Source organism: Tiliqua scincoides, chromosome 2, assembly GCF_035046505.1.
Source record: "Tiliqua scincoides isolate rTilSci1 chromosome 2, rTilSci1.hap2, whole genome shotgun sequence".
In the NCBI taxonomy this organism is placed as follows: Eukaryota; Metazoa; Chordata; class Lepidosauria; order Squamata; family Scincidae; genus Tiliqua; species Tiliqua scincoides.
The window spans coordinates 257308689-257327163 of record NC_089822.1 but is presented as its reverse complement, the minus strand read 5'-3'; positions in this window follow the sequence as shown (position 1 = coordinate 257327163).

The following is an 18475-nucleotide window of genomic DNA, read 5'->3' as shown; positions in this document are numbered from 1 at the left end:
ACAGGAAGGTGATGAATGCAAAATAAAAAACAAGGCATGCAAGAATGTATATTCAAAAGGAGGAGGTGGTTGACAAATGGTTGGCAAAGACATTAAAGCAGCAGCTGTTCTCCAGCAATGGACTGGGAGACCCACCCGAGCATCCTCATGTGTGACTTTCAAGAGCCCAGGGTTGATGATGTCATTCATGGGTCTACTCAATTGGAAGGTTTCCTACCACCTGGGCATCTCTATCTGCTCCTTGACTTAGTCAGGTGGGCTTGGATGCCCATTCTGCCATTGCAGGCCAATCCCAGAAGGAGGGATGGCCAGAGTCTGTTTCTGAACTGAACCCAGACAAGACAAGCACCATGACCTGCCAGATGTACCAAGTGAACTTTCTGAAATGGTGGTGAACTCAAGGAGTCTCAAGGAATCAACCCAAGACAAGGGCTACCACAGCAGGATGTTTCAGTAACTTTTCAAGAGGCTGAGGCGCCACAGAAGGCCCTGGAGGGTTAGAAGGGCCCAAACTAGGCTGAAGAACAGGGGAAAAATAGGAGGAAATGACAGATTCTCATCACAAGAAGGGATGGAAAATTTCTCCAAGCCCTTTGAGCTCAGAAGAATTCTCAGAGCTCAGGAATTTGTCCCCTCCTTTGAATTCTTCTCTGAACTGAGTTTGGAAAACTTTAACCCAGGGCTCCCAGCAACCTGAAGCTAGAATGGCAACCTTTTGCAGACATCTGAGGGTTTGACAAGCTGTGCACTGGGTCTGCAATGGCACACTGGGCCCCCAAGGCTACCAGGGTAGGATGATGGGTGATGGCATTGCATGTTGCCCTCCCTCTTTGGCCAATGTGAGCATCCCCTTGAGGTTTCATGATGATGCATTTGTAGAAGGAGATGCAGGACATAGTGATGGCACAAGCAAATTTGCACCACCACTACTACCCTTATTGGAGTGGGTTCAGGGCCAGCTTAACTGGGAAGGGAGTACAAAGCAGTGGATGAAATGAGGAGGCTCTGCTGCTCCAGTCCGCCACTTTCTTTCACACTTCCTCTCTCCCCGTTTTCCTTTTTCAGTGTAGGGACTGAGAAGAATAAAGGCTGGCACATCACTAGGCAGGGTGGGAGGGCCCTGGACTGAAATCTGACTCAGCTGTGAAACTCAAGGCTAACTTATCTGCACCATGTATGTTCTTCAGATGTCCTGGTTCCTTGCCTTGCGAGCAGTACTCATTTTGTCTCCCCCAACCACAGGAACCAAAGTGTCCTGACTTCTCCCACCCATTTCACAAACAGGAAGACTAATGTTTCAACAGGGGTGTGTTGGCTAGAGTACCTACTAGACCTTACAACACACACACACACACACACACACACACACACACACACACACACACACACACACACACACACACTTTCCAGAATATCTTCACCATCACTACCACCTTCCTCCTCTCCCAGGATATTTTTTTTTCTCTATGTTGCTGTCACTGAACTGTCAAAGAGGAATCATGGAAAGGAAAGCTCTGCAGCTTGATCTTTGCTCTGATCACAGGTAAATAAAATGGTGATAATTTGTAGTGGTGGGGAGGGGCAGAGGGGTGGGCCCTTCCCCTTCCCCCTTCTTCCCCTTCCCCCTTCCCACCCTTTCCTCTGCCCATCTCTCCTGTGGCATTTGCACACATGCGCGCGCACAGAAATACCAAGAATTGTAACACGATGAGTTGGTGGAGGGGACAGGGTAAGGCAATAGAAACTCTTCTTCCCTTTTTGCTCTCCCTCCACCTATCTGCTCACCCACCCACCCACTTGTTCTTTCTTAAGCATAGATGTATCACAAATGCATCACAGACTTATTTGGAATGCTAGAGAGAATGTCAACCCAGATGCTTAGGGTTGCCAGAGTTTTTAGGCACTGCTTCTGCTCCTTGAAAAGCAAACTGACCCAAAGAGATGCAGTAGCCTAAGCTTTACCAGATATGGCAATAATACCTGATCTGAAAACCCTCACTTCATTTCATTTCTGCATATCAGGCTGCTATTAATGGCGTAGCTGCTGGATCGGTAGAGCTGGCAACCAGTGCAGAGCAGTGGAGTGTACCCTTGCGGATAGCTTTGGGCCCAGTCCTATCCAATTTTCCAGTGCCGGTGCAGCGGTGCCAATGGGGCATGCACTGCATCTCGTGGTGGGGCAGCAGTCACAGAAGCCTCCTTAAAGTATGGGAACATTTGCTCCTTTACCTTGGGGCTGCATTGCGACTGCATCGGTGATGGAAAATTGGATAGGTTTGGGCCCTTTGATGGCAAGTCCATTTTGCTGAGGCTAAGAGCCACTGAGAGACCTAATTTCTGTGAAAGACAGTACAATCCTATGCATGCTTATCGAGAAGTAAGTTCTAATGGGGTAAATTCCCAGGTAAATGTACAAGATTGTAGTCTTGAGCAATGACTTGTTCTGCAGGCCTTAGGAGGTGATAAAACATATTTATGCTGTTAAAAGCGTCATCTGCTGACTTCTCAGTCACATGCTGTTTGAGGCACAGGAGCAAGTCAGTTCCCTTTTTTTCTGGTGAGTTGGCAATACTGATGAATGTCAGGCGCAAGAGCCAATATGTGCTCACGACATCCACATAAAGCACATGTGCAATAGCATGCTCTCTGAGGGACATATCCCCAAGTACAATATCTGTGTGATGTCACATATCCCCAAGTACAATATCTTGCACATTCAGTGCACAGACTATGCAGTATCCCTCTAGCAGAAGCACAGCCATGATGGAAGATGTGTAAACAATGTGCAACGAATGAGTTGCACATGTGCATTTTTTGCACAAAAGCTGATTGCCACAGATCTTTTCTCATGCCTCTTCCAACACTTTTCTTATAGTTGTTTATGCTCACAACCTTGTAGTCTAGCTTGGCTCCGTTCAAAGCACTGAAGGTGGTTCTGTCACTTTGCACCAATCCTACATCGTCTCAGAGGTGAGGATTGACAGCTATTGTGGATGAAGGATCAAGGCCATCCAAGAATTCAAGGGGAGAATTAATCACCTCTCAGAGTGGGGCTTCTTGGCGAGAAGAGCGGATACAGAGACTCAGGATCTGAGACATTCTGACTCGGGGATCAACAGTGCTCAACTACTGGCCACCTATCCCATGAACACCTACAAAATCCTGTGATAACACAGAATTTAGCATATCCTGATATACCAGGAAGTGCACAACTAAAAAAGTGGAGTATGTCCAGGGAAAAGGTAGCTGTCTTTGCCTTTGGGGAACTGCTCACTGAAAAAGGCCAATTTGTCAACCTCAAATAGAACTAAAGAACAGATTCTTCAGCTCCTACTCCCTCAATATAGGATATAACAAAGATGAGACATATTTGTGATCAAGAACATGAAATAGAAATGGTGGTAATATCTATCTTTTTGTTGATATTTTATCTCATATCTCTTCCATTATTATTCTCACTGTGTATTGAAAGGATGAGTAAATATGGACTTATTGTATTAAGCCAATGGTAAATGGTAGCTCCCTTGACCTACTGGACCATTGGCCATGGTTCCTTATTAGGGCTGCAATCCTATGCATTGGATAGGGCAGCAGGTTTTTTATGAGGATTCTGTTGTCCCCCTGGTTGGTTTCTGCAGCTCTCTGGGGAGCCATGGTTCACAGTTTGGGAGCCACTGTATCAAGCTGATTGTGCAAGCATTCTGTTAGTCTAATTTCATGCCCCTTCCATTGCCAGTTTTGCAGTGGAACAAGCTCAGGACCTCATGGTCTTCCAACCCAGTTTTGCTCAAGGCTCTGAAGGTGGCTCTGTCACCTTGAAGTGTTCCTACATCTCTAACTCAGACCCCAAGTTTTGGCAGCTACTACTGCCTGAAGGATCCAAACCTGGAGGTCAAAAACAGCACCCAGGAATTCCTGGGGAGAGTGACTGTCACCTTGGACAAAGGCTGCCTCTCGGAGAGAAGCGCAGGTATAGTTATACAGGATCTGAGATGCAATGACTCAGGGATATATCAATGTGTTGTGGACATTTCTGGACTGCCAGAGACATCAGGGAACGGCACTGAGCTTCAGGTGTTGAAAAAGGGTAAGTGGATATTGGAGTTTAGCTGGAAGGAATTATTTTGTCATGGTGGAAGAGTGGGCTGAGACTAAAGACTTGAATTCATTGGAAGAGGAATGGAATATAACAGGTCCCATGAGTCAGAACATTTGAGTTTTTTATGTGGATAGTAAATTGGATGATGGGGAATTTTGAGTATGGGAAGGCCCTTCATTTTTTGCTGGAGCAGAAGGGCTAGAAATAGATCTAACAATAAGTAAGCTATGAATTTCTTCCTAGCCATTGGCTGAACTTGGTGACAGCTGTGAAGAAGACCAATTCCATGCTTAGGATAATTTTAAAAGGGATGAACAATGCAATCCTATCCCTCCCCCCCACAGCCCTACCAAAAGGCCGCATACCAAAAAGGTGTATGCTGGATCCAGCAGGAGGGGCAAATTGGGAGTCTTTGGAGAGGAAAAGGGATTTAAATCCCCTTACCCCTCCATAAGGCTCCTGCTTTGCAGTGGGTCTCCTTGAACCAGCAAGGCTCTTATTTTCTTAACTGCCATGATGTCATAGACTGGTCTTGAGTATTCTAACAGCTAATAAGGATGGACTGGTAGCAAAATTTTGATGGTCAGCGCTACTGCTTTGTGAGAAATGGAAGGCTAGTACAACTGAAGGGAAACCCACATGGAATATGGCAACTGGAAGGGTTTTTCAGGCAAGAGGTGGGGATCTGCATCCTGGGGAGCCCAGAAATAGGAATAAAGAAGACCAGAAAATAACATATTCAATTTGATTCAAAATATTCCATCACATCTTGGGACTGCAAGTCTCTCTAGTATCACTTTGGTTAGACTTCTTTTGTTTTCTTTTTGTGTGCCGTCTTGGTTTTGATGAAGAAAGATACTAACAGAAGATAAAGCTTTCAGGAAGCGATTAGTTTATGTGTGTGTGTGTGGGAATGTTACATGTGCTGATGTAAGTTTTTTTTGTCGAACCACACACATAAACTCATAAATTCAAATGAATATTCTGTTTTAGCAACTTCAGATCCTAAGTCACTTGAAAATGGAACTGGCTCTCATCTCACACTGCCGGCACCACTTGCAGTCAGCCTGGTCTTTGCTTGGATGGCTTTGCTGAAATTTCTCTAGGAAGAAGAGACAAGGTGAGAGTGGAGACTGAAGCCCTGATGGTTACATTATTGTAGTTGGCAACCTTTAGTCTCGAAAGACTATGGTATCGCACTCTGAAAGGTGGTTCTGGAACAGCGTCTAGTGTGGCTGAAAAGGCTGATTCGGGAGTGACAATCCCTTCCACACCGGGAGCAAGTGCAGTCTGTCCCTGGTCTGTCTCCCTGGCTATGGGCCTTCCTTCTTTGCCTCTAGTCAAGGCATATTAATAGAGCTGAGAAACTCTAATCAATCAGCTCTTAGCCAAAGATAAACAGGAAAGGGAAGACTCTGTGAACTTCAGATATGGCTAAGGACCAAACTTCATTTGATATTTGCCGTGTGCTTGTTTTTTTCTTGTACAAATGATATCTGGGGCTGTTTGCAATATGGATTGGGATTAGGGGTAGGGGGTTTCAACACCCAGCTGTACTCGTGATCTCAATTGCCCCATTCATGTTGTTTACAGAAGAAAGCTTCCATTGGTTTCCAATAAAAATATTTTCTTTAATGTAAATAGCACATTGCCGGGAGGGTGCTGATTGGGATCACTCACTAAAACTGACTTTGGAGGCATTGGAGAAGAGTCACATGCAGTCAAATAAATAAATGTGGGAGTGTGTTTGATGGGATGTGTGGTCACAAAGATAGTAGTAGTTGGCAGCCTTCAGTCTCGAAAGATTATTATTATTATTATTATTATTATTATTATTATTATTATTATTATTATTATTATTATTATTATTATTAACAGTATTTATATACCGCTTTTCAACTAAAAGTTCACAAAGCGGTTTACAGAGAAAAATCAAATAAGTAAATGGCTCCCTGTCCCAAAAGGGCTCACAATCTAAAAAGATGCAAATGAATACCAGCTGATAGCCACTAGAACAGACAGTGCTGGGATTCTGGAACAGCGTCTAGTGTGGCTGAAAAGGCCGATTCGGGAGTGACAATCCCTTCCACACTGGGAGCAAGTGCAGTCTGTCCCTGGTCTGTCTCCCTGGCTATGGGCCTTCCTTCTTTGCCTCTTAGCCTCAGACTGTTGGCAAAGTGTCTCTTCAAACTGGGAAAGGCCATGCTGCACAGCCTGCCTCCAAGCGGGCCGCTCAGAGGCCAGGGTTTCCCACTTGTTGAGGTCCACTCCTAAAGCCTTCAGATCCCTCTTGCAGATGTCCTTGTATCGCAGCTGTGCTATGTAAAATTCATTTCACATAAGTTCTCTAATGTAGTCATTTATGCAAATGTATGTAAATTTATTCAAATTTGAATGTAAATTCATTCTTTTTTTCCTGGCCCCTGACACAGTGTCAGAGAGATGATGTGTCCCTCCTGCCAAAATGTTTGTTAAATGTTAAACCCCTGATCTATGACAAACCAATTACTTGAGAAAATTGGAAAACTGACATTTTAATCTGGGGGTAGGAAGATTACCTAATACCAGCTATTTTCTTCCGCAAACCAGGTAAGGGTGCTTGCATGGTTCTTTTTTTTTATGTCAGAATGCCAGATGCAAGGGAGGGCACCAGAATGCAGGTCTCTTGTTGTCTTGTGTGCTCCCTGGGGCATTTGGTGGGCCGCTGTGAGATACAGGAAGCTGGACTAGATGGGTCTATGGCCTGATCCAGTGGGGCTGTTCTTATGTTCCTATGTTTAATGTTTCAAAACTTTTTGTGACCCACCCAAAATGGGCTTGTGGCCTACAGTTTGGAAACACTGAGTTAGAATGTTGTCTGAAGGAGTCCAATGAATGATGAACTTCACAGTGAATTTTTGTGTGAAGAAAATCTTTAAAATAGTAGTTTGGGGCAGTGGGGCCTGCTATAAGTTGACAATCCTTCTTATACAGCGTAACTCCACAGGATTCCCACCCTGTGATAGCTGCAGTCGGTGGGGAAAACTTCCTTGTCACCTGAACGCAGAGCAAGGCTGGGGGGAAGTGGCTGCTTGTAGCAGTAGCAAATTGCAGCCTCTCATTCTTTGTAAAGTACTATGTACATGGGTGGTGTATGGAGAAGATAAATCTGTATATGCTATGACTGATGTGAGCTAGTAGTTGATTTCCATGCATGAAAGGAAGACCTGTGGAAGCTTCCCCCTCCCCCAGGATCTGATGACCACTGTGTCTTTTCCATAGGGCCAAGAGGCAGAGGTAGTTTTGAATTGTACCAAGTTCACTGTGAAGAAGGGGAAAATTCTCAAGTTGCAGCATGAAACAATCACACGTGTTGCCCTGTGTCAAAACATACACAGACTGAAATATGGATATGCCTGAACTGCAGAGCCATCGTTCCAGCTAGCAAGAACTTGGGGAATGTTGACTTAGGTGCAGGGGGGCAGGGGGAATGGAAAAATCAAATAAAAATAAATTTTGTGTGTGTGTGTGTGTGTGTGTGTGTGTGTGTGTGTGAGAGAGAGAGAGAGAGAGAGAGAGAGAGAGGGGGGTTGAAAAATGTAAGCACCCACAGTTCATTTCAGAACAAATGGTGGAAAAACGTTTTAAACCTTTGTGTGACTTAAACAACATAAAATAAATAAAATACCTATATATCCATAGGTGTGTCTACCTCTGCTGGAACTATTCTGAGTCTAGACTGAACATTACAAAGGGTACTGCTCCCTTGGCTTAGTGCAGTGTAGCGAGTAGAAAACCTTCTGCTGAAAGCACAGGAACCATCACCAGAAAAGCCCTCTCATGTGTCACAAGTAATTGAAGGTAATAGAAGGCATAGGAACAGCCAGACATCTCTGTTTTAGCTGGGTGCCACATTTTACCTTCCCCTGGGCGCTGGGGGTAAGAATAGGTCCTCGGTTTGGCTGTACTTGTTGTAAGAGGCGACTAAACAGCCACCGGGTAGATGGGACTCATCAGCCTGGGAAGGCAGCTCATCTGAGAGAAGGAAAACTCTGATCCCAAATCTCCACTGCCTTGTGGCTACATCCAGTTATGGAAAAGGCTTCAGGAGTCAACCTCCAGGCAAAGTCCGGAGTCCCTGAGGCAGTTCATGGCTGAACACAGTCATGTTCTGGCAACTCCTGCGACGCCGCTGGAACCAACCGTACTGGCTTCTGCCTTTCCATTGGAGCATTTCAGCGACGTGGAGAGGGGGGATTTGCTGCATGGGAAACAGTCTATCCTCCATATCTACCTTACCCAGGCTTCGCGCACTGGAGAGGACACTGTTCTGGAACCACTATTCAGAGTTCGATACCATAGTTTTCCGAGACTGAAGGATGCCAACTGACTGACATTTTACCATGACTGCTATTGTGGCTACAAGGGTCTTTGCAAATGCCAGCTCATCACCCCTGCTGCTGCAGAGGGAGCAGAGAACCTGGAACAAGCTCATGACACTTGCCTCAGTAGAAGTAAAATTTATACTTGCCTGGGGAATATTTGAGACAATTCATTGCAGATGCAACACTCACAGACAGCACCTTGGTTGTCCTTCCTCAAAACAATGTAAGGGTGAAGATAAATGGAACGTGTGCTGAGCACTCTCACCATGATAAGCACAAACACATCTTTTCTTTGCAGTTTTGGGCTTAGGATAAAAAAAAGATTCTGAAAGTTTGCAGCGGAAGTTGGCTTTGGACAGTACAACCTAGTATTAGAATGGTTGCTAAATTGTCACTGTGTCCCCAGTCCCCAAAGCTATTGTGCAACTGAAACAGAATTTCATTTTTAACAAGGCCCTGGGGCAAAAAGGCACCCCAATGTCTTGCCCGTTTTTCTTTGGAAAAGACATGCATGGGCTCAGAAGCATCATCGGAATTTGCATTAACTGGTTCAAGAGCTCATTGTTTCACCCCATGCTAGACCTCTTCCCACACTAGACCATATAGATCAAATTACAATATCATATGCACAGCCTACATGCAGTGGCATCACTAGGGTTGGTGTTACCTCCATTCACTTTAATTAATTAATTGATTGATTGATTGATTGATTGATTAAACAAACAAACAAACAAACAAACAAACAAACAAACAACCATACAGGCTGCCCAACAAATCAGAGACCAACAAAAAACCAGTGGCCAACTTGAAGACACTCACGCAAACTCATGCTATTAGATCTGATACATGGACTCGTACTAACACCTTATTGTAACAAAAAGTGGATTTTCTTAACTCAAAACTGACCAATGAAACTGATTGTTCCAAGAACCAGTGAGGTGTTACAGTGAGGTGTTCTCAGAACAATCAGTTTCATTGGTCAGTTCTGAGTTATGAAAATCCACTTTTTGTTACATAAGGTAGTTGTGTTTTCTTTTTCTACTTATTTGGCCATACTTTTTGCTAGGGTACAGATAATTCAACGCAGTTTGCTTCACTACATTTTGCATGAAATTACCTTTCCGAAGACATATGACATGTTGGCACTATTCATAAATACAAATTTTCCAGAAAGGTGTCCAAAATTTTGGTGTCTAGTGGTGTCACCCACCCCAGGAAGTCACCCAGTGCAGTCTGCATCCCCTCTCCTCCAGTGACAGTACTGCATGGGCCAGCTACACTTTACAGTGTTCACAAACTGGACAGGAGGTTTGTGCAAGTCCTCCTTCATGCTGCCTCCCAAAGCTCTTGTGGTGGCAGACTGTGTGGTGGCCTTTTGCCAGTCATCTGCCTGGCTCCCAGTTAACTTTCTTGCTGGGTATCATCAAGCAGTGGACAAGTAATAGCTCACTTCCCCTGCTGTAGTTACAGGTAGCATTCTTATGTCTTGACACTGATGTGATGTTCAGCGCATATCACGTTAGAAATGAGTACCTGCCACTTATTTTTTTGTCACCAAAACGCAAACACCCAGTGACGTTTCCTTCCCTCATTCTGTCAGCCATTTGCACATGGGAGTACGATTTGTCTGATCTCCCACCCGCATGACCTTTCAGAGCCATCGGGCCCACCCAGAGACTATGCTTGTGGTATTGTGTATTACGGAATAATTGAAGCTCAGAGATTAGACTGAGATAAACTGCTTCTGTCAAGAATGGTGTGGTGGTTAGGTTTCCTTTTCTTTTTTTTTAATTAAAGAAAACGATTTCTGCATCACACAGAAGAATGAGGTCAGACTGGCTGCTTTGGTGGGGTCTGAGGTGGACAAAGCAGCTGAGAAGCACTGAAATGAAGAAGTCTAGCCTACCTTTGATGAAGGAATAAGCGGGGGGGGGGGACGGGACGGGACGATGACGACGACAAAGCAGGCATTGTGCCTAGTAACTAGTGACAGTCTTTCTCCCTTGCTCTCTCCTCTGTGTTCCCACTGGTCAAATTGGGAGTTTCTTGGAAAAATGAGCTCTAAATTAATCCTGATTACACCCAAGCTTTCTTCAGTTTGACAGTCTAAGATAAGGGGTGTGTGTGAGTGTTTCTTTTAGATCTTGTTGTACAATTAGGAGCTGGAAACTCTTGCCAATCTACTGTGAATGACGCAGAGATCTACCGATGGATCTACCTACTGATCACAGCTGCCTTAAATCGCCAGTACTCTCTCACCCAGATGATACCAAACTCTGGGGTGATGCTCTTAGAACATCTCATTGCTCTAGGAAGTGTGGAATGCATGCACATTTCTGCATGCAAGTTCAAGTTAGGAATATTTGCTTAACAGCCTGATCCTAACTAACCCCCCTTGCTGATTCAGCCTTGTCAGTGGATAGCGGGGGGGGGGGGGGAGCCCTAGAGGCTCCTATTTTGGTGGCATATGTCCAAAGAGAGAAAAGGGGAAGGGAGGTTTTAAACAGTGGTGATAACGTCCGGTGTGTGCCATTACCACCAGATCCACCACCTCCTGCCTCCTCTCTGCCTCAGTTCCTCCCCTCCTTATCCAGAAATGCCCCCAGTCATCCCACTCCTTGCTCCCCCTTGCCCCTGGCCTGTCCCTGCTGTTGCCTTACTGGCATTGGAGGCTCCAGGGAGGCCACTTTTGCCTCCCTTACTATTTGCTGCAGTGACTTGGCTGCCCAGAATGGTGGGCTGTGTTTTGTGACTGTCATAAAGCACCGTGCGCGGCCAAAACACACCTTCTACCAATGCAATGCCTCAATAGGATTGGGCCCCTAGAAAGATCTTTGCCTGCACCACAGAGGCGACAGAATTGGTGCCAGCTAAGTGTCCCTGGGGAGAGCATTCCACAACTGGGGGCACCACTGCGGAAAAGATTTTCAACCCAATCCTAACTAGCAGTGATGGCATTGGATCAGAGTTGCTGCTGTCATAAATGGCCATTTTGGAACTGCTGCTGCACACAGGACTGGTGTCAGCAGCGCATTACTGCAGCTGGCTACCTGCAAGAGCACAGGTAAGTCGGCACTGGAGAAAGGAGGAATGGAGGCCCGCCTGGCAGGGAGGGCGGTGAGTGGGAGATAGAACAGGGGAGGGAGGGGTGGGCCAGGATCCTATCCCCTTTCTGTCTCCTCTTCCCTCTCCCTTACTCTCCTCAGTCCCACCAGCAAAATGGCTGGTGCAGATCCAAGGAAACCCATGCAGGCATGCGAGGGTTGCACCAGGGTAAGGGAATGAAAGTTCCCTTACCATGAGGAGACTTCCACAACTGCCCCCCTCCCATAGGATGCAGCACACATTCCTTTGGCGTGACTGCATCACCATGGAGGTTTTAGGGCCCAATCGGATCCTATCCAATTTTCCAGTGCTGCTGCAGTTGTGCCAGTGGGGTATGCACTGCATCCTGTGGTGGGGGGCAGTCACTGGGGCCTTCTCAAGGTATGGGAACATGTGTTCCCTCACCATGGGCCTGCACTGTGGCTACACTGGAGCTGGAAAATTGAATAGGATTGGGTCCTTAGTTAGGATTGGGCTACTTGTCTCCTTTTGCCCCCATCTTGCTCTGCTCGTGGTAGCACCTGGATCTTATTGAGGGTGTGTATGTGTATCATTAGAAGAGTAGATTCAAAAAGCCACCCTTCAGTCACCTCAATTGGGCGTAACGTAGAATGGGTGCATAATGTTGAAGGGTAGCTAAACTCTGCCAGCAATTTCTGTCTGCTGACTCCACCAGACCCCCATCCCCCTACCTTTAGCTAAGAGCCCTGCCTCTTCCCCACCCTCAAACAGGAAGTCTTACTTTCAACAGGGACTGGTCGACAGGCAGACGTCATTCAGAGAACAGACACAGGCTACACTTCCCCTAACCAGTAATTTGCTTTCCAAAAATGTATTTCGTTTGTGTCCGCCACCACCGTCCCCCTGCCTGTGGTCAAATAGGAATCATGGATATGAAAACCCTTCTTTTGATGTTTGCTCTGATTGCAGGTAAATAGGGGAGAGGCAGTCACTGCTCTGCAGTGGGTTGGGAAGGGCTGTAGGTCATTGCTAGAGCAAATACTTGCATGTAGAAAGTCCTAGTAGCAGCCCCAGGGAGGGCTGGGAGAGCCCCCGGCTAAAAACCTGGAAAGTTTCTGCCAGTGGCAATAAGTAATTGTTTATTGAGCCAGATGGATCAACGGTCTGATCCAGCTTCCCATGTTCCCCTCCCAAGAAAGATTTTAAGGGGTGATGGCAAGATGGGTCACCATCTCGTTGGTAGATCACTACTCCAGATTTCTAGTGTTTCCACCAACCTTTCTCCTGAGCCTTGAACAGCAGCCCCCCCCCCCCAACAGAAATTAGGTCACTGAAAATGGATTTTACCTTTATGCCTGATATGGAGATCAAATGTTGGTGGAAACTTCAAACTGCTTACCTCCTGAATGTCCAGCACGGCATTTGGGCACAAGAACTGTCAGGAAAAAAGTTGGCAAATGTAGTGGTCCCGGAATGTTGAATAGACTCTGCGGGTGGATTTTGCTTGTGCTCAGGTTTTGACTGATCTGCTTGTTTGGAGGCAGGGAATTTATCCTGGGGACAAACCAGCTGGTAATTCTGCAGCTCAGTTTCTTAAACCCTTTGCTTCTCTGACACCATTCAGTGGGCCATCTGCAGTGTGATGTGTAATGGTCTGCAGGAGTCAGTTTTGTGGAGTGGGGTTGGGTGGGTTGCAGGGTAGGGGTTGGACTAGATAGGTTGTGGAATCTTTTGCTTGTTAGTGGAGAGGCTGCTTATACAGGGAGACTAGACGCATGGGTAGGGCCTCTGAGAGCAGGTTTGGGCCTCAGTGAAAAATCCCCCCCCCCCAGGAAGGACAGACCAGCTAAAAATCTTTAAACAAGACAAAAATATGCAATGTATTTGAGCTCTGAGATCCCTTGTGGACTGCTGGGTCCTGGTAATTTGTGTTGGCTCCCCCCTCCTCTAGTCATCTAACCCTGGGTAGATGCAAGATAAGCAGCTGGAGGCCCTTGAACAAAATCTGGCCTTTGGAGGAGTATTTGTTGTTGTTGCCTCCCCCCCCCCCCACACTTTAGTGGTCAGCTCACAAACAGGAGGGATGCATGGAGAAAATAATAGATGTGGCAACAGGATAAGCTAGTCACATGGCCTCTCGTGGGGGTGATTTGCAGGGGCTGTGACCCACCACACTCTGTCCTGTTTTCAAAGTGGCCATCCCTTAAATCAGGGGTCTCCAAACGTTTTGGCCAGAGGGCCGCATCAGATATCTGGCATGGTGCTGAGGGCCGGAAAAGAAATTTAAATATAAAATTTAAATAAATAAATTAGAGATGCAACTTAGATGAGTGAATAAATGAATGAATGGGCTCATTCATTCAACCTCTTTGGCCCTCAGAACACCCTCCAGCCACAACCAGAGAACAGCTCTGGTCGTGTTCAGTTGAGTGGGCCAGAGGCTTTCAGGAGACAAGAGCATGGCTGCAGGCTGGATAGAGGCTTGCTGTGGGCCGCTTCTGGCCCCCGAGCCGGGGTTTGGAGACCCCTGCCTTAAAACACTGTTGACCCACGACTCAAGAGTGAAAAGAACCCAGAAGAATAAGAAGAAATAACACAATAATTTTAAGAAATGTGTCTAGATTTGAGAATCATCTTTTTATCAGTCTGAGGATAAATCAGGTGGCAGTCATTAAGACCCTTGTAGCTATTGGGCACAAGATTTCTGGCTTCAATGTATCATAACGAGGGCTACTTAGCTGCTGATTTAGCAGCTGAAGAATTATGGAATGTTAATGAACATTCCAGCTATTCAGAAGTAAAAGAACAACAAAACTGTGGGGAAACTGGGCTGAGCGATCTGATGAGGCTGTTGTGAAGGGGCACTAGGCAGCACTATAATAATCTCAAGTTTTGCAATGTGTGTGCAAGAAAGCGGTTCAGCAATGCGGTGACTGTGGGAAAGGGGATCTATATGTAAGATGGGAATTGTATATGGGAAAGCAAATGGAAAATAGATACATTCCTTTTTTTTTAAGGATCTGAAGTTTTTTGTGGACCTCTGAATTTTTTTAAAGTGTTGCTTCCCAGAAAAAAATATATAGTAAAAGAGGATTGTGTTCCTGTGCTGCAGAACATTTTGCCCTTTACATTTATTTGTGTGTGTGTGTTTAAAAGCCTTGTCAATTTCACTTCTCTACATAGTGTCAGTGAAACTGACAAAACTCTCATGGGGGCAGGGGAGAACCATGCAAGAGCACAGCTATTCCTGTCTTCCTGCTCCCCTGCCCCAGCAAGCACACCTATATTCCATCTTGCAAAGACTGGCCGTAGAACGATGATGAATTTGTGAGAGAATAAGAGAAAAAAAAAATGTGGGTGAAGCATCTTTTGCAGACTGGAGTGGATGAGCTTTTGTAGTATGCCAATACGATGCCTGTTTTTAAAAAAACAGGTTATTAGAGGAACTAGCTTTTGAAAGTCACACCACTGTGAAGGGAAAGCACATGCTTGTTTTCTTATTTAGCCAGAATTTATTACAAACATAATTAATCATACAATATAAAGCCAAAGGGAAATGATGGTTTTGATTGTTTTTGTAGGCAAGCCAAGAGATAACTGTGTAAACTAGCGAGATACATAAGGGCCAGAGAACAGCCAAGAACATCCATAGATTATTTTGTGCATATAAACAGTGCTTAAATAGGAAAAGAAAATGGAATTTCAGAAATGGATGTAGAATGATTTAGAATTGGTCGACTCAGATATTCATTTATTTGTGTATTTGTGTACATACACACACACTCTTTTCTCCCATGGAATGGAATCCAAGTTAGTTAACAAAGGCATGCCAATAAAACACCATAAAAGCAGTCATTAAAAATTAAAGTCATTAACGAATCTAGCCATCCATCCATCCTGCATTTCTCCCCCAGAGGAGTCTACAAATGCTCATTAAACAAATAATTATCATTATACAACTAACAAGACTATAAGCAAAAGGCCCCCCAAGGCAGCAGTTAAAAATAATGTTAAAAGCAAAAAAATATACAAGAAGAAAAGTAGGACAATCCCCTCAACTGATACATTAAGTCAGGGCTTTTCAAACTGGGGCGTCGTGACGCCCCAGCCTGCGGGCCCTGGCCCCTGCCCCCTTAAGGGGCGGGGCAGCCTGGAGGCAGGGAGGAGGCAGCAGCGCGATCCCTAGGATCTCTCCCAGAGAGTTTGAGAACCACTGCATTACGTTATGGCCCAATCTTAACTAAGTCCTCGAGAAGCAGTGGTGGCAGCATGGCATCCGCTGCATCCCATGAGGGAGTTTTGGTTGCTGGAGTATACTTGGGGTACTGTCCCCTGCTTTGGGCTAAGCCCTAGCAGCAGCTATGGGTCAACTTGCCATGGATCAGTGAAATGTGTATCAATGATATGGGTTTGATTTCATGCATGTGAACAGGATCAATTAAATAGACTGGTACATGACACTGCTGACTAGCCCAGTATTGTCTTCTTTGACCGGCAGCAGCTTTCCATGGTATCTCTTAGGCAGAATTTGTTCCCCTCACCAGCTATCTGAGATCCTTTCAGCTGCAGATGCCAGGAATGGATTCTGGGACTTTCTGCATGGTATACAGATGCTTTGCCACTCAGCTCTGGGCCTTCTCCATAACAGATTTAAGAAGTTTCAGCAAGAAAGAAAAAAGGAGGTGTTTGACAAAGGTCTTCTTTATTTTACACAGAATTAAGCCAAATGTGTTTCTGAAGACTGAGGGCCCAATCCTATCCAACTTTCCAGCACTGGTGCTGCTGCAATGCAGCCCCAAGGTAAGGGAACAAATGTTCCCATAGGTTGAGCAGGCCTCTTTGACTGCCTCCCCACCACAGGATGCAGTGCACACCCCATTGGCACAGCTGCATCAGCACTGGAAAATTGGTTAGGATTGGGCCCTTAGGCTAAAATTCTATCTTACCAGAAAGGACTCTTCTACAATAGTGTTGTTCCAAAAGGCAAGCTGTAGTGTTTGGCAGAATGTCATGGTTAAAATACCCCCAATATTTACAAGGAAAATCACCCCATAATATTTATATGGAGCTGAGATCTTGGGGACAGGCAGACTTTAGTTCTCTTGAAATCTCTCAAAATCGCTTCTTAAGTTCACCCAGTGCTACACTCTCCCTTGCTTCACACTCCCAGATCACACTCCACAGATCCCACCTGTGGCAAACTTTTGTAAATAGAAATGGACCACTTCCAGTCCACCATCTGGTTAAGCTTCTCTACCAGCGACAGGTTTAACATGTTGTTTGGCCCTTGCTTGACACCAGAAGTAAGCTCAGGATCCATTTTAGCAGGGCTGGCCAAACTTGCTTAATGCAAGAGCCACTTATCATAAGTGGCTCTTGCATTAAGCAAGTCTGGCCACTTGCCATAATATTAAGAAGCAGTTAAATTCTTAAATCTATTGGCTCACCATGAACATTACACGTACGTTTTAATTCAGTGGACTCTCAGTTTATACCAGGAAAATAATTATAAAGCTGGAAATTTTTGAAATTTACCTTTTATATTAATTGTGATGCAAACAAGAGCTCAGCCAACATATTTCCACAAGCTGCACAGCTGCATGTTACTCACAAGTCACACTTTGGTCACCCCTGTGTTATAGCTTGTGCTGCTGCAGGCTGACATATGGAGGCTTGACTCTAGAGCAGGAGTGGGCAAACATTTTGGCAGGAGGAACACGTTATCTCTCTGATGCTGGTTGGGGTCTGGGGGGAAAAAAGAATTAATTTACATTTCAAATTTGAATAAATTTACATAAATGAATACATTAGAGACAGAATTTATATGAATGAATGAATTTTACAGAACTTTTTTATAATACACTACACATAAGAATTATAATACAGGCATGTAGAACCACATGAGAACTATGAACTGTTTTCCACACACCTCTCGCACAGTGAAAACATACAGACCAAGCCAGAAACGCATGGAGGCATAAATTGTTCAGAGGCAATGGCAGGGGGTTAAAATAATGCCCAGGGAAAACACATGGAGACTATAAAAGCCCTTTCTCTAACTTGGCCCACAGTTCTTGTCTGGCAGTTGCAGGCCAGCACGGGCCAGAGGCTCATGGGAGACTGGGGGCTCCCTGAGAGCTGGTTTGGGGGTCCCTGAAGCGTTTGCCCACCCCTGCTCTACAGGAGCAACCAAAAGTACAGTCTCAAGGCACCTTAACATTAAGCAGGATGACTGTGTGGCATTTCTTGATGGGGTGGGCTTTAGTTCATGAAAGGAATAGGCAATCTGGTAAGTCTTTAAGGTGCCACAAGACACTTGGCTGGTCATGGGGTCTTTTAGGACTCCCTAAAGGATGTTTACGAGCCCCGGAAAGTCTCAGGATGAACTGGCCGCAACAACATGTAACCATCTGTGGGCAATTGACTGTGTTTTACTAACCTTTGGAAAAAAGGGAGGTAGGACCTGCCGGTCAAAAATAAAACTACGTATCAAACTGTTCAGCAAGATATGGGATATATTCAAAAGGCTTTTTTCCTCCTCACTGTCTAAGTGTAAACAATTGTGTTATGAAAGTTGACTGCCATGATTTAACACAGCCCTCTTTACGTAACATTCTTATAGCGCTGTTTGTTTTTTTTTAAATGCCATCTGCGCACTCCAAGTGACCAGTTAATCAACGCTGTGTATATGCAAAGCTCAGGAAAGAGGGGCTATTTATCATTACATTCAGTGATGTTCTGTTTATATGCTCCTTAAACGACATGACTTCCCCGTTTATGGATTTTATTGCTCTTTGGAAGGTTGGGGGGGGGGGGAATTGCTATTTATTCAAAACCAAAATCAGCATGTCTATTAGGAGCAGTGGCATAGCTAAGGGGGGTGCAAACCACTAAGTCTTGCAGAAAGCCCCACCCCAGTGTGCAAGGGGCCCCTTTCTCTCCCCTT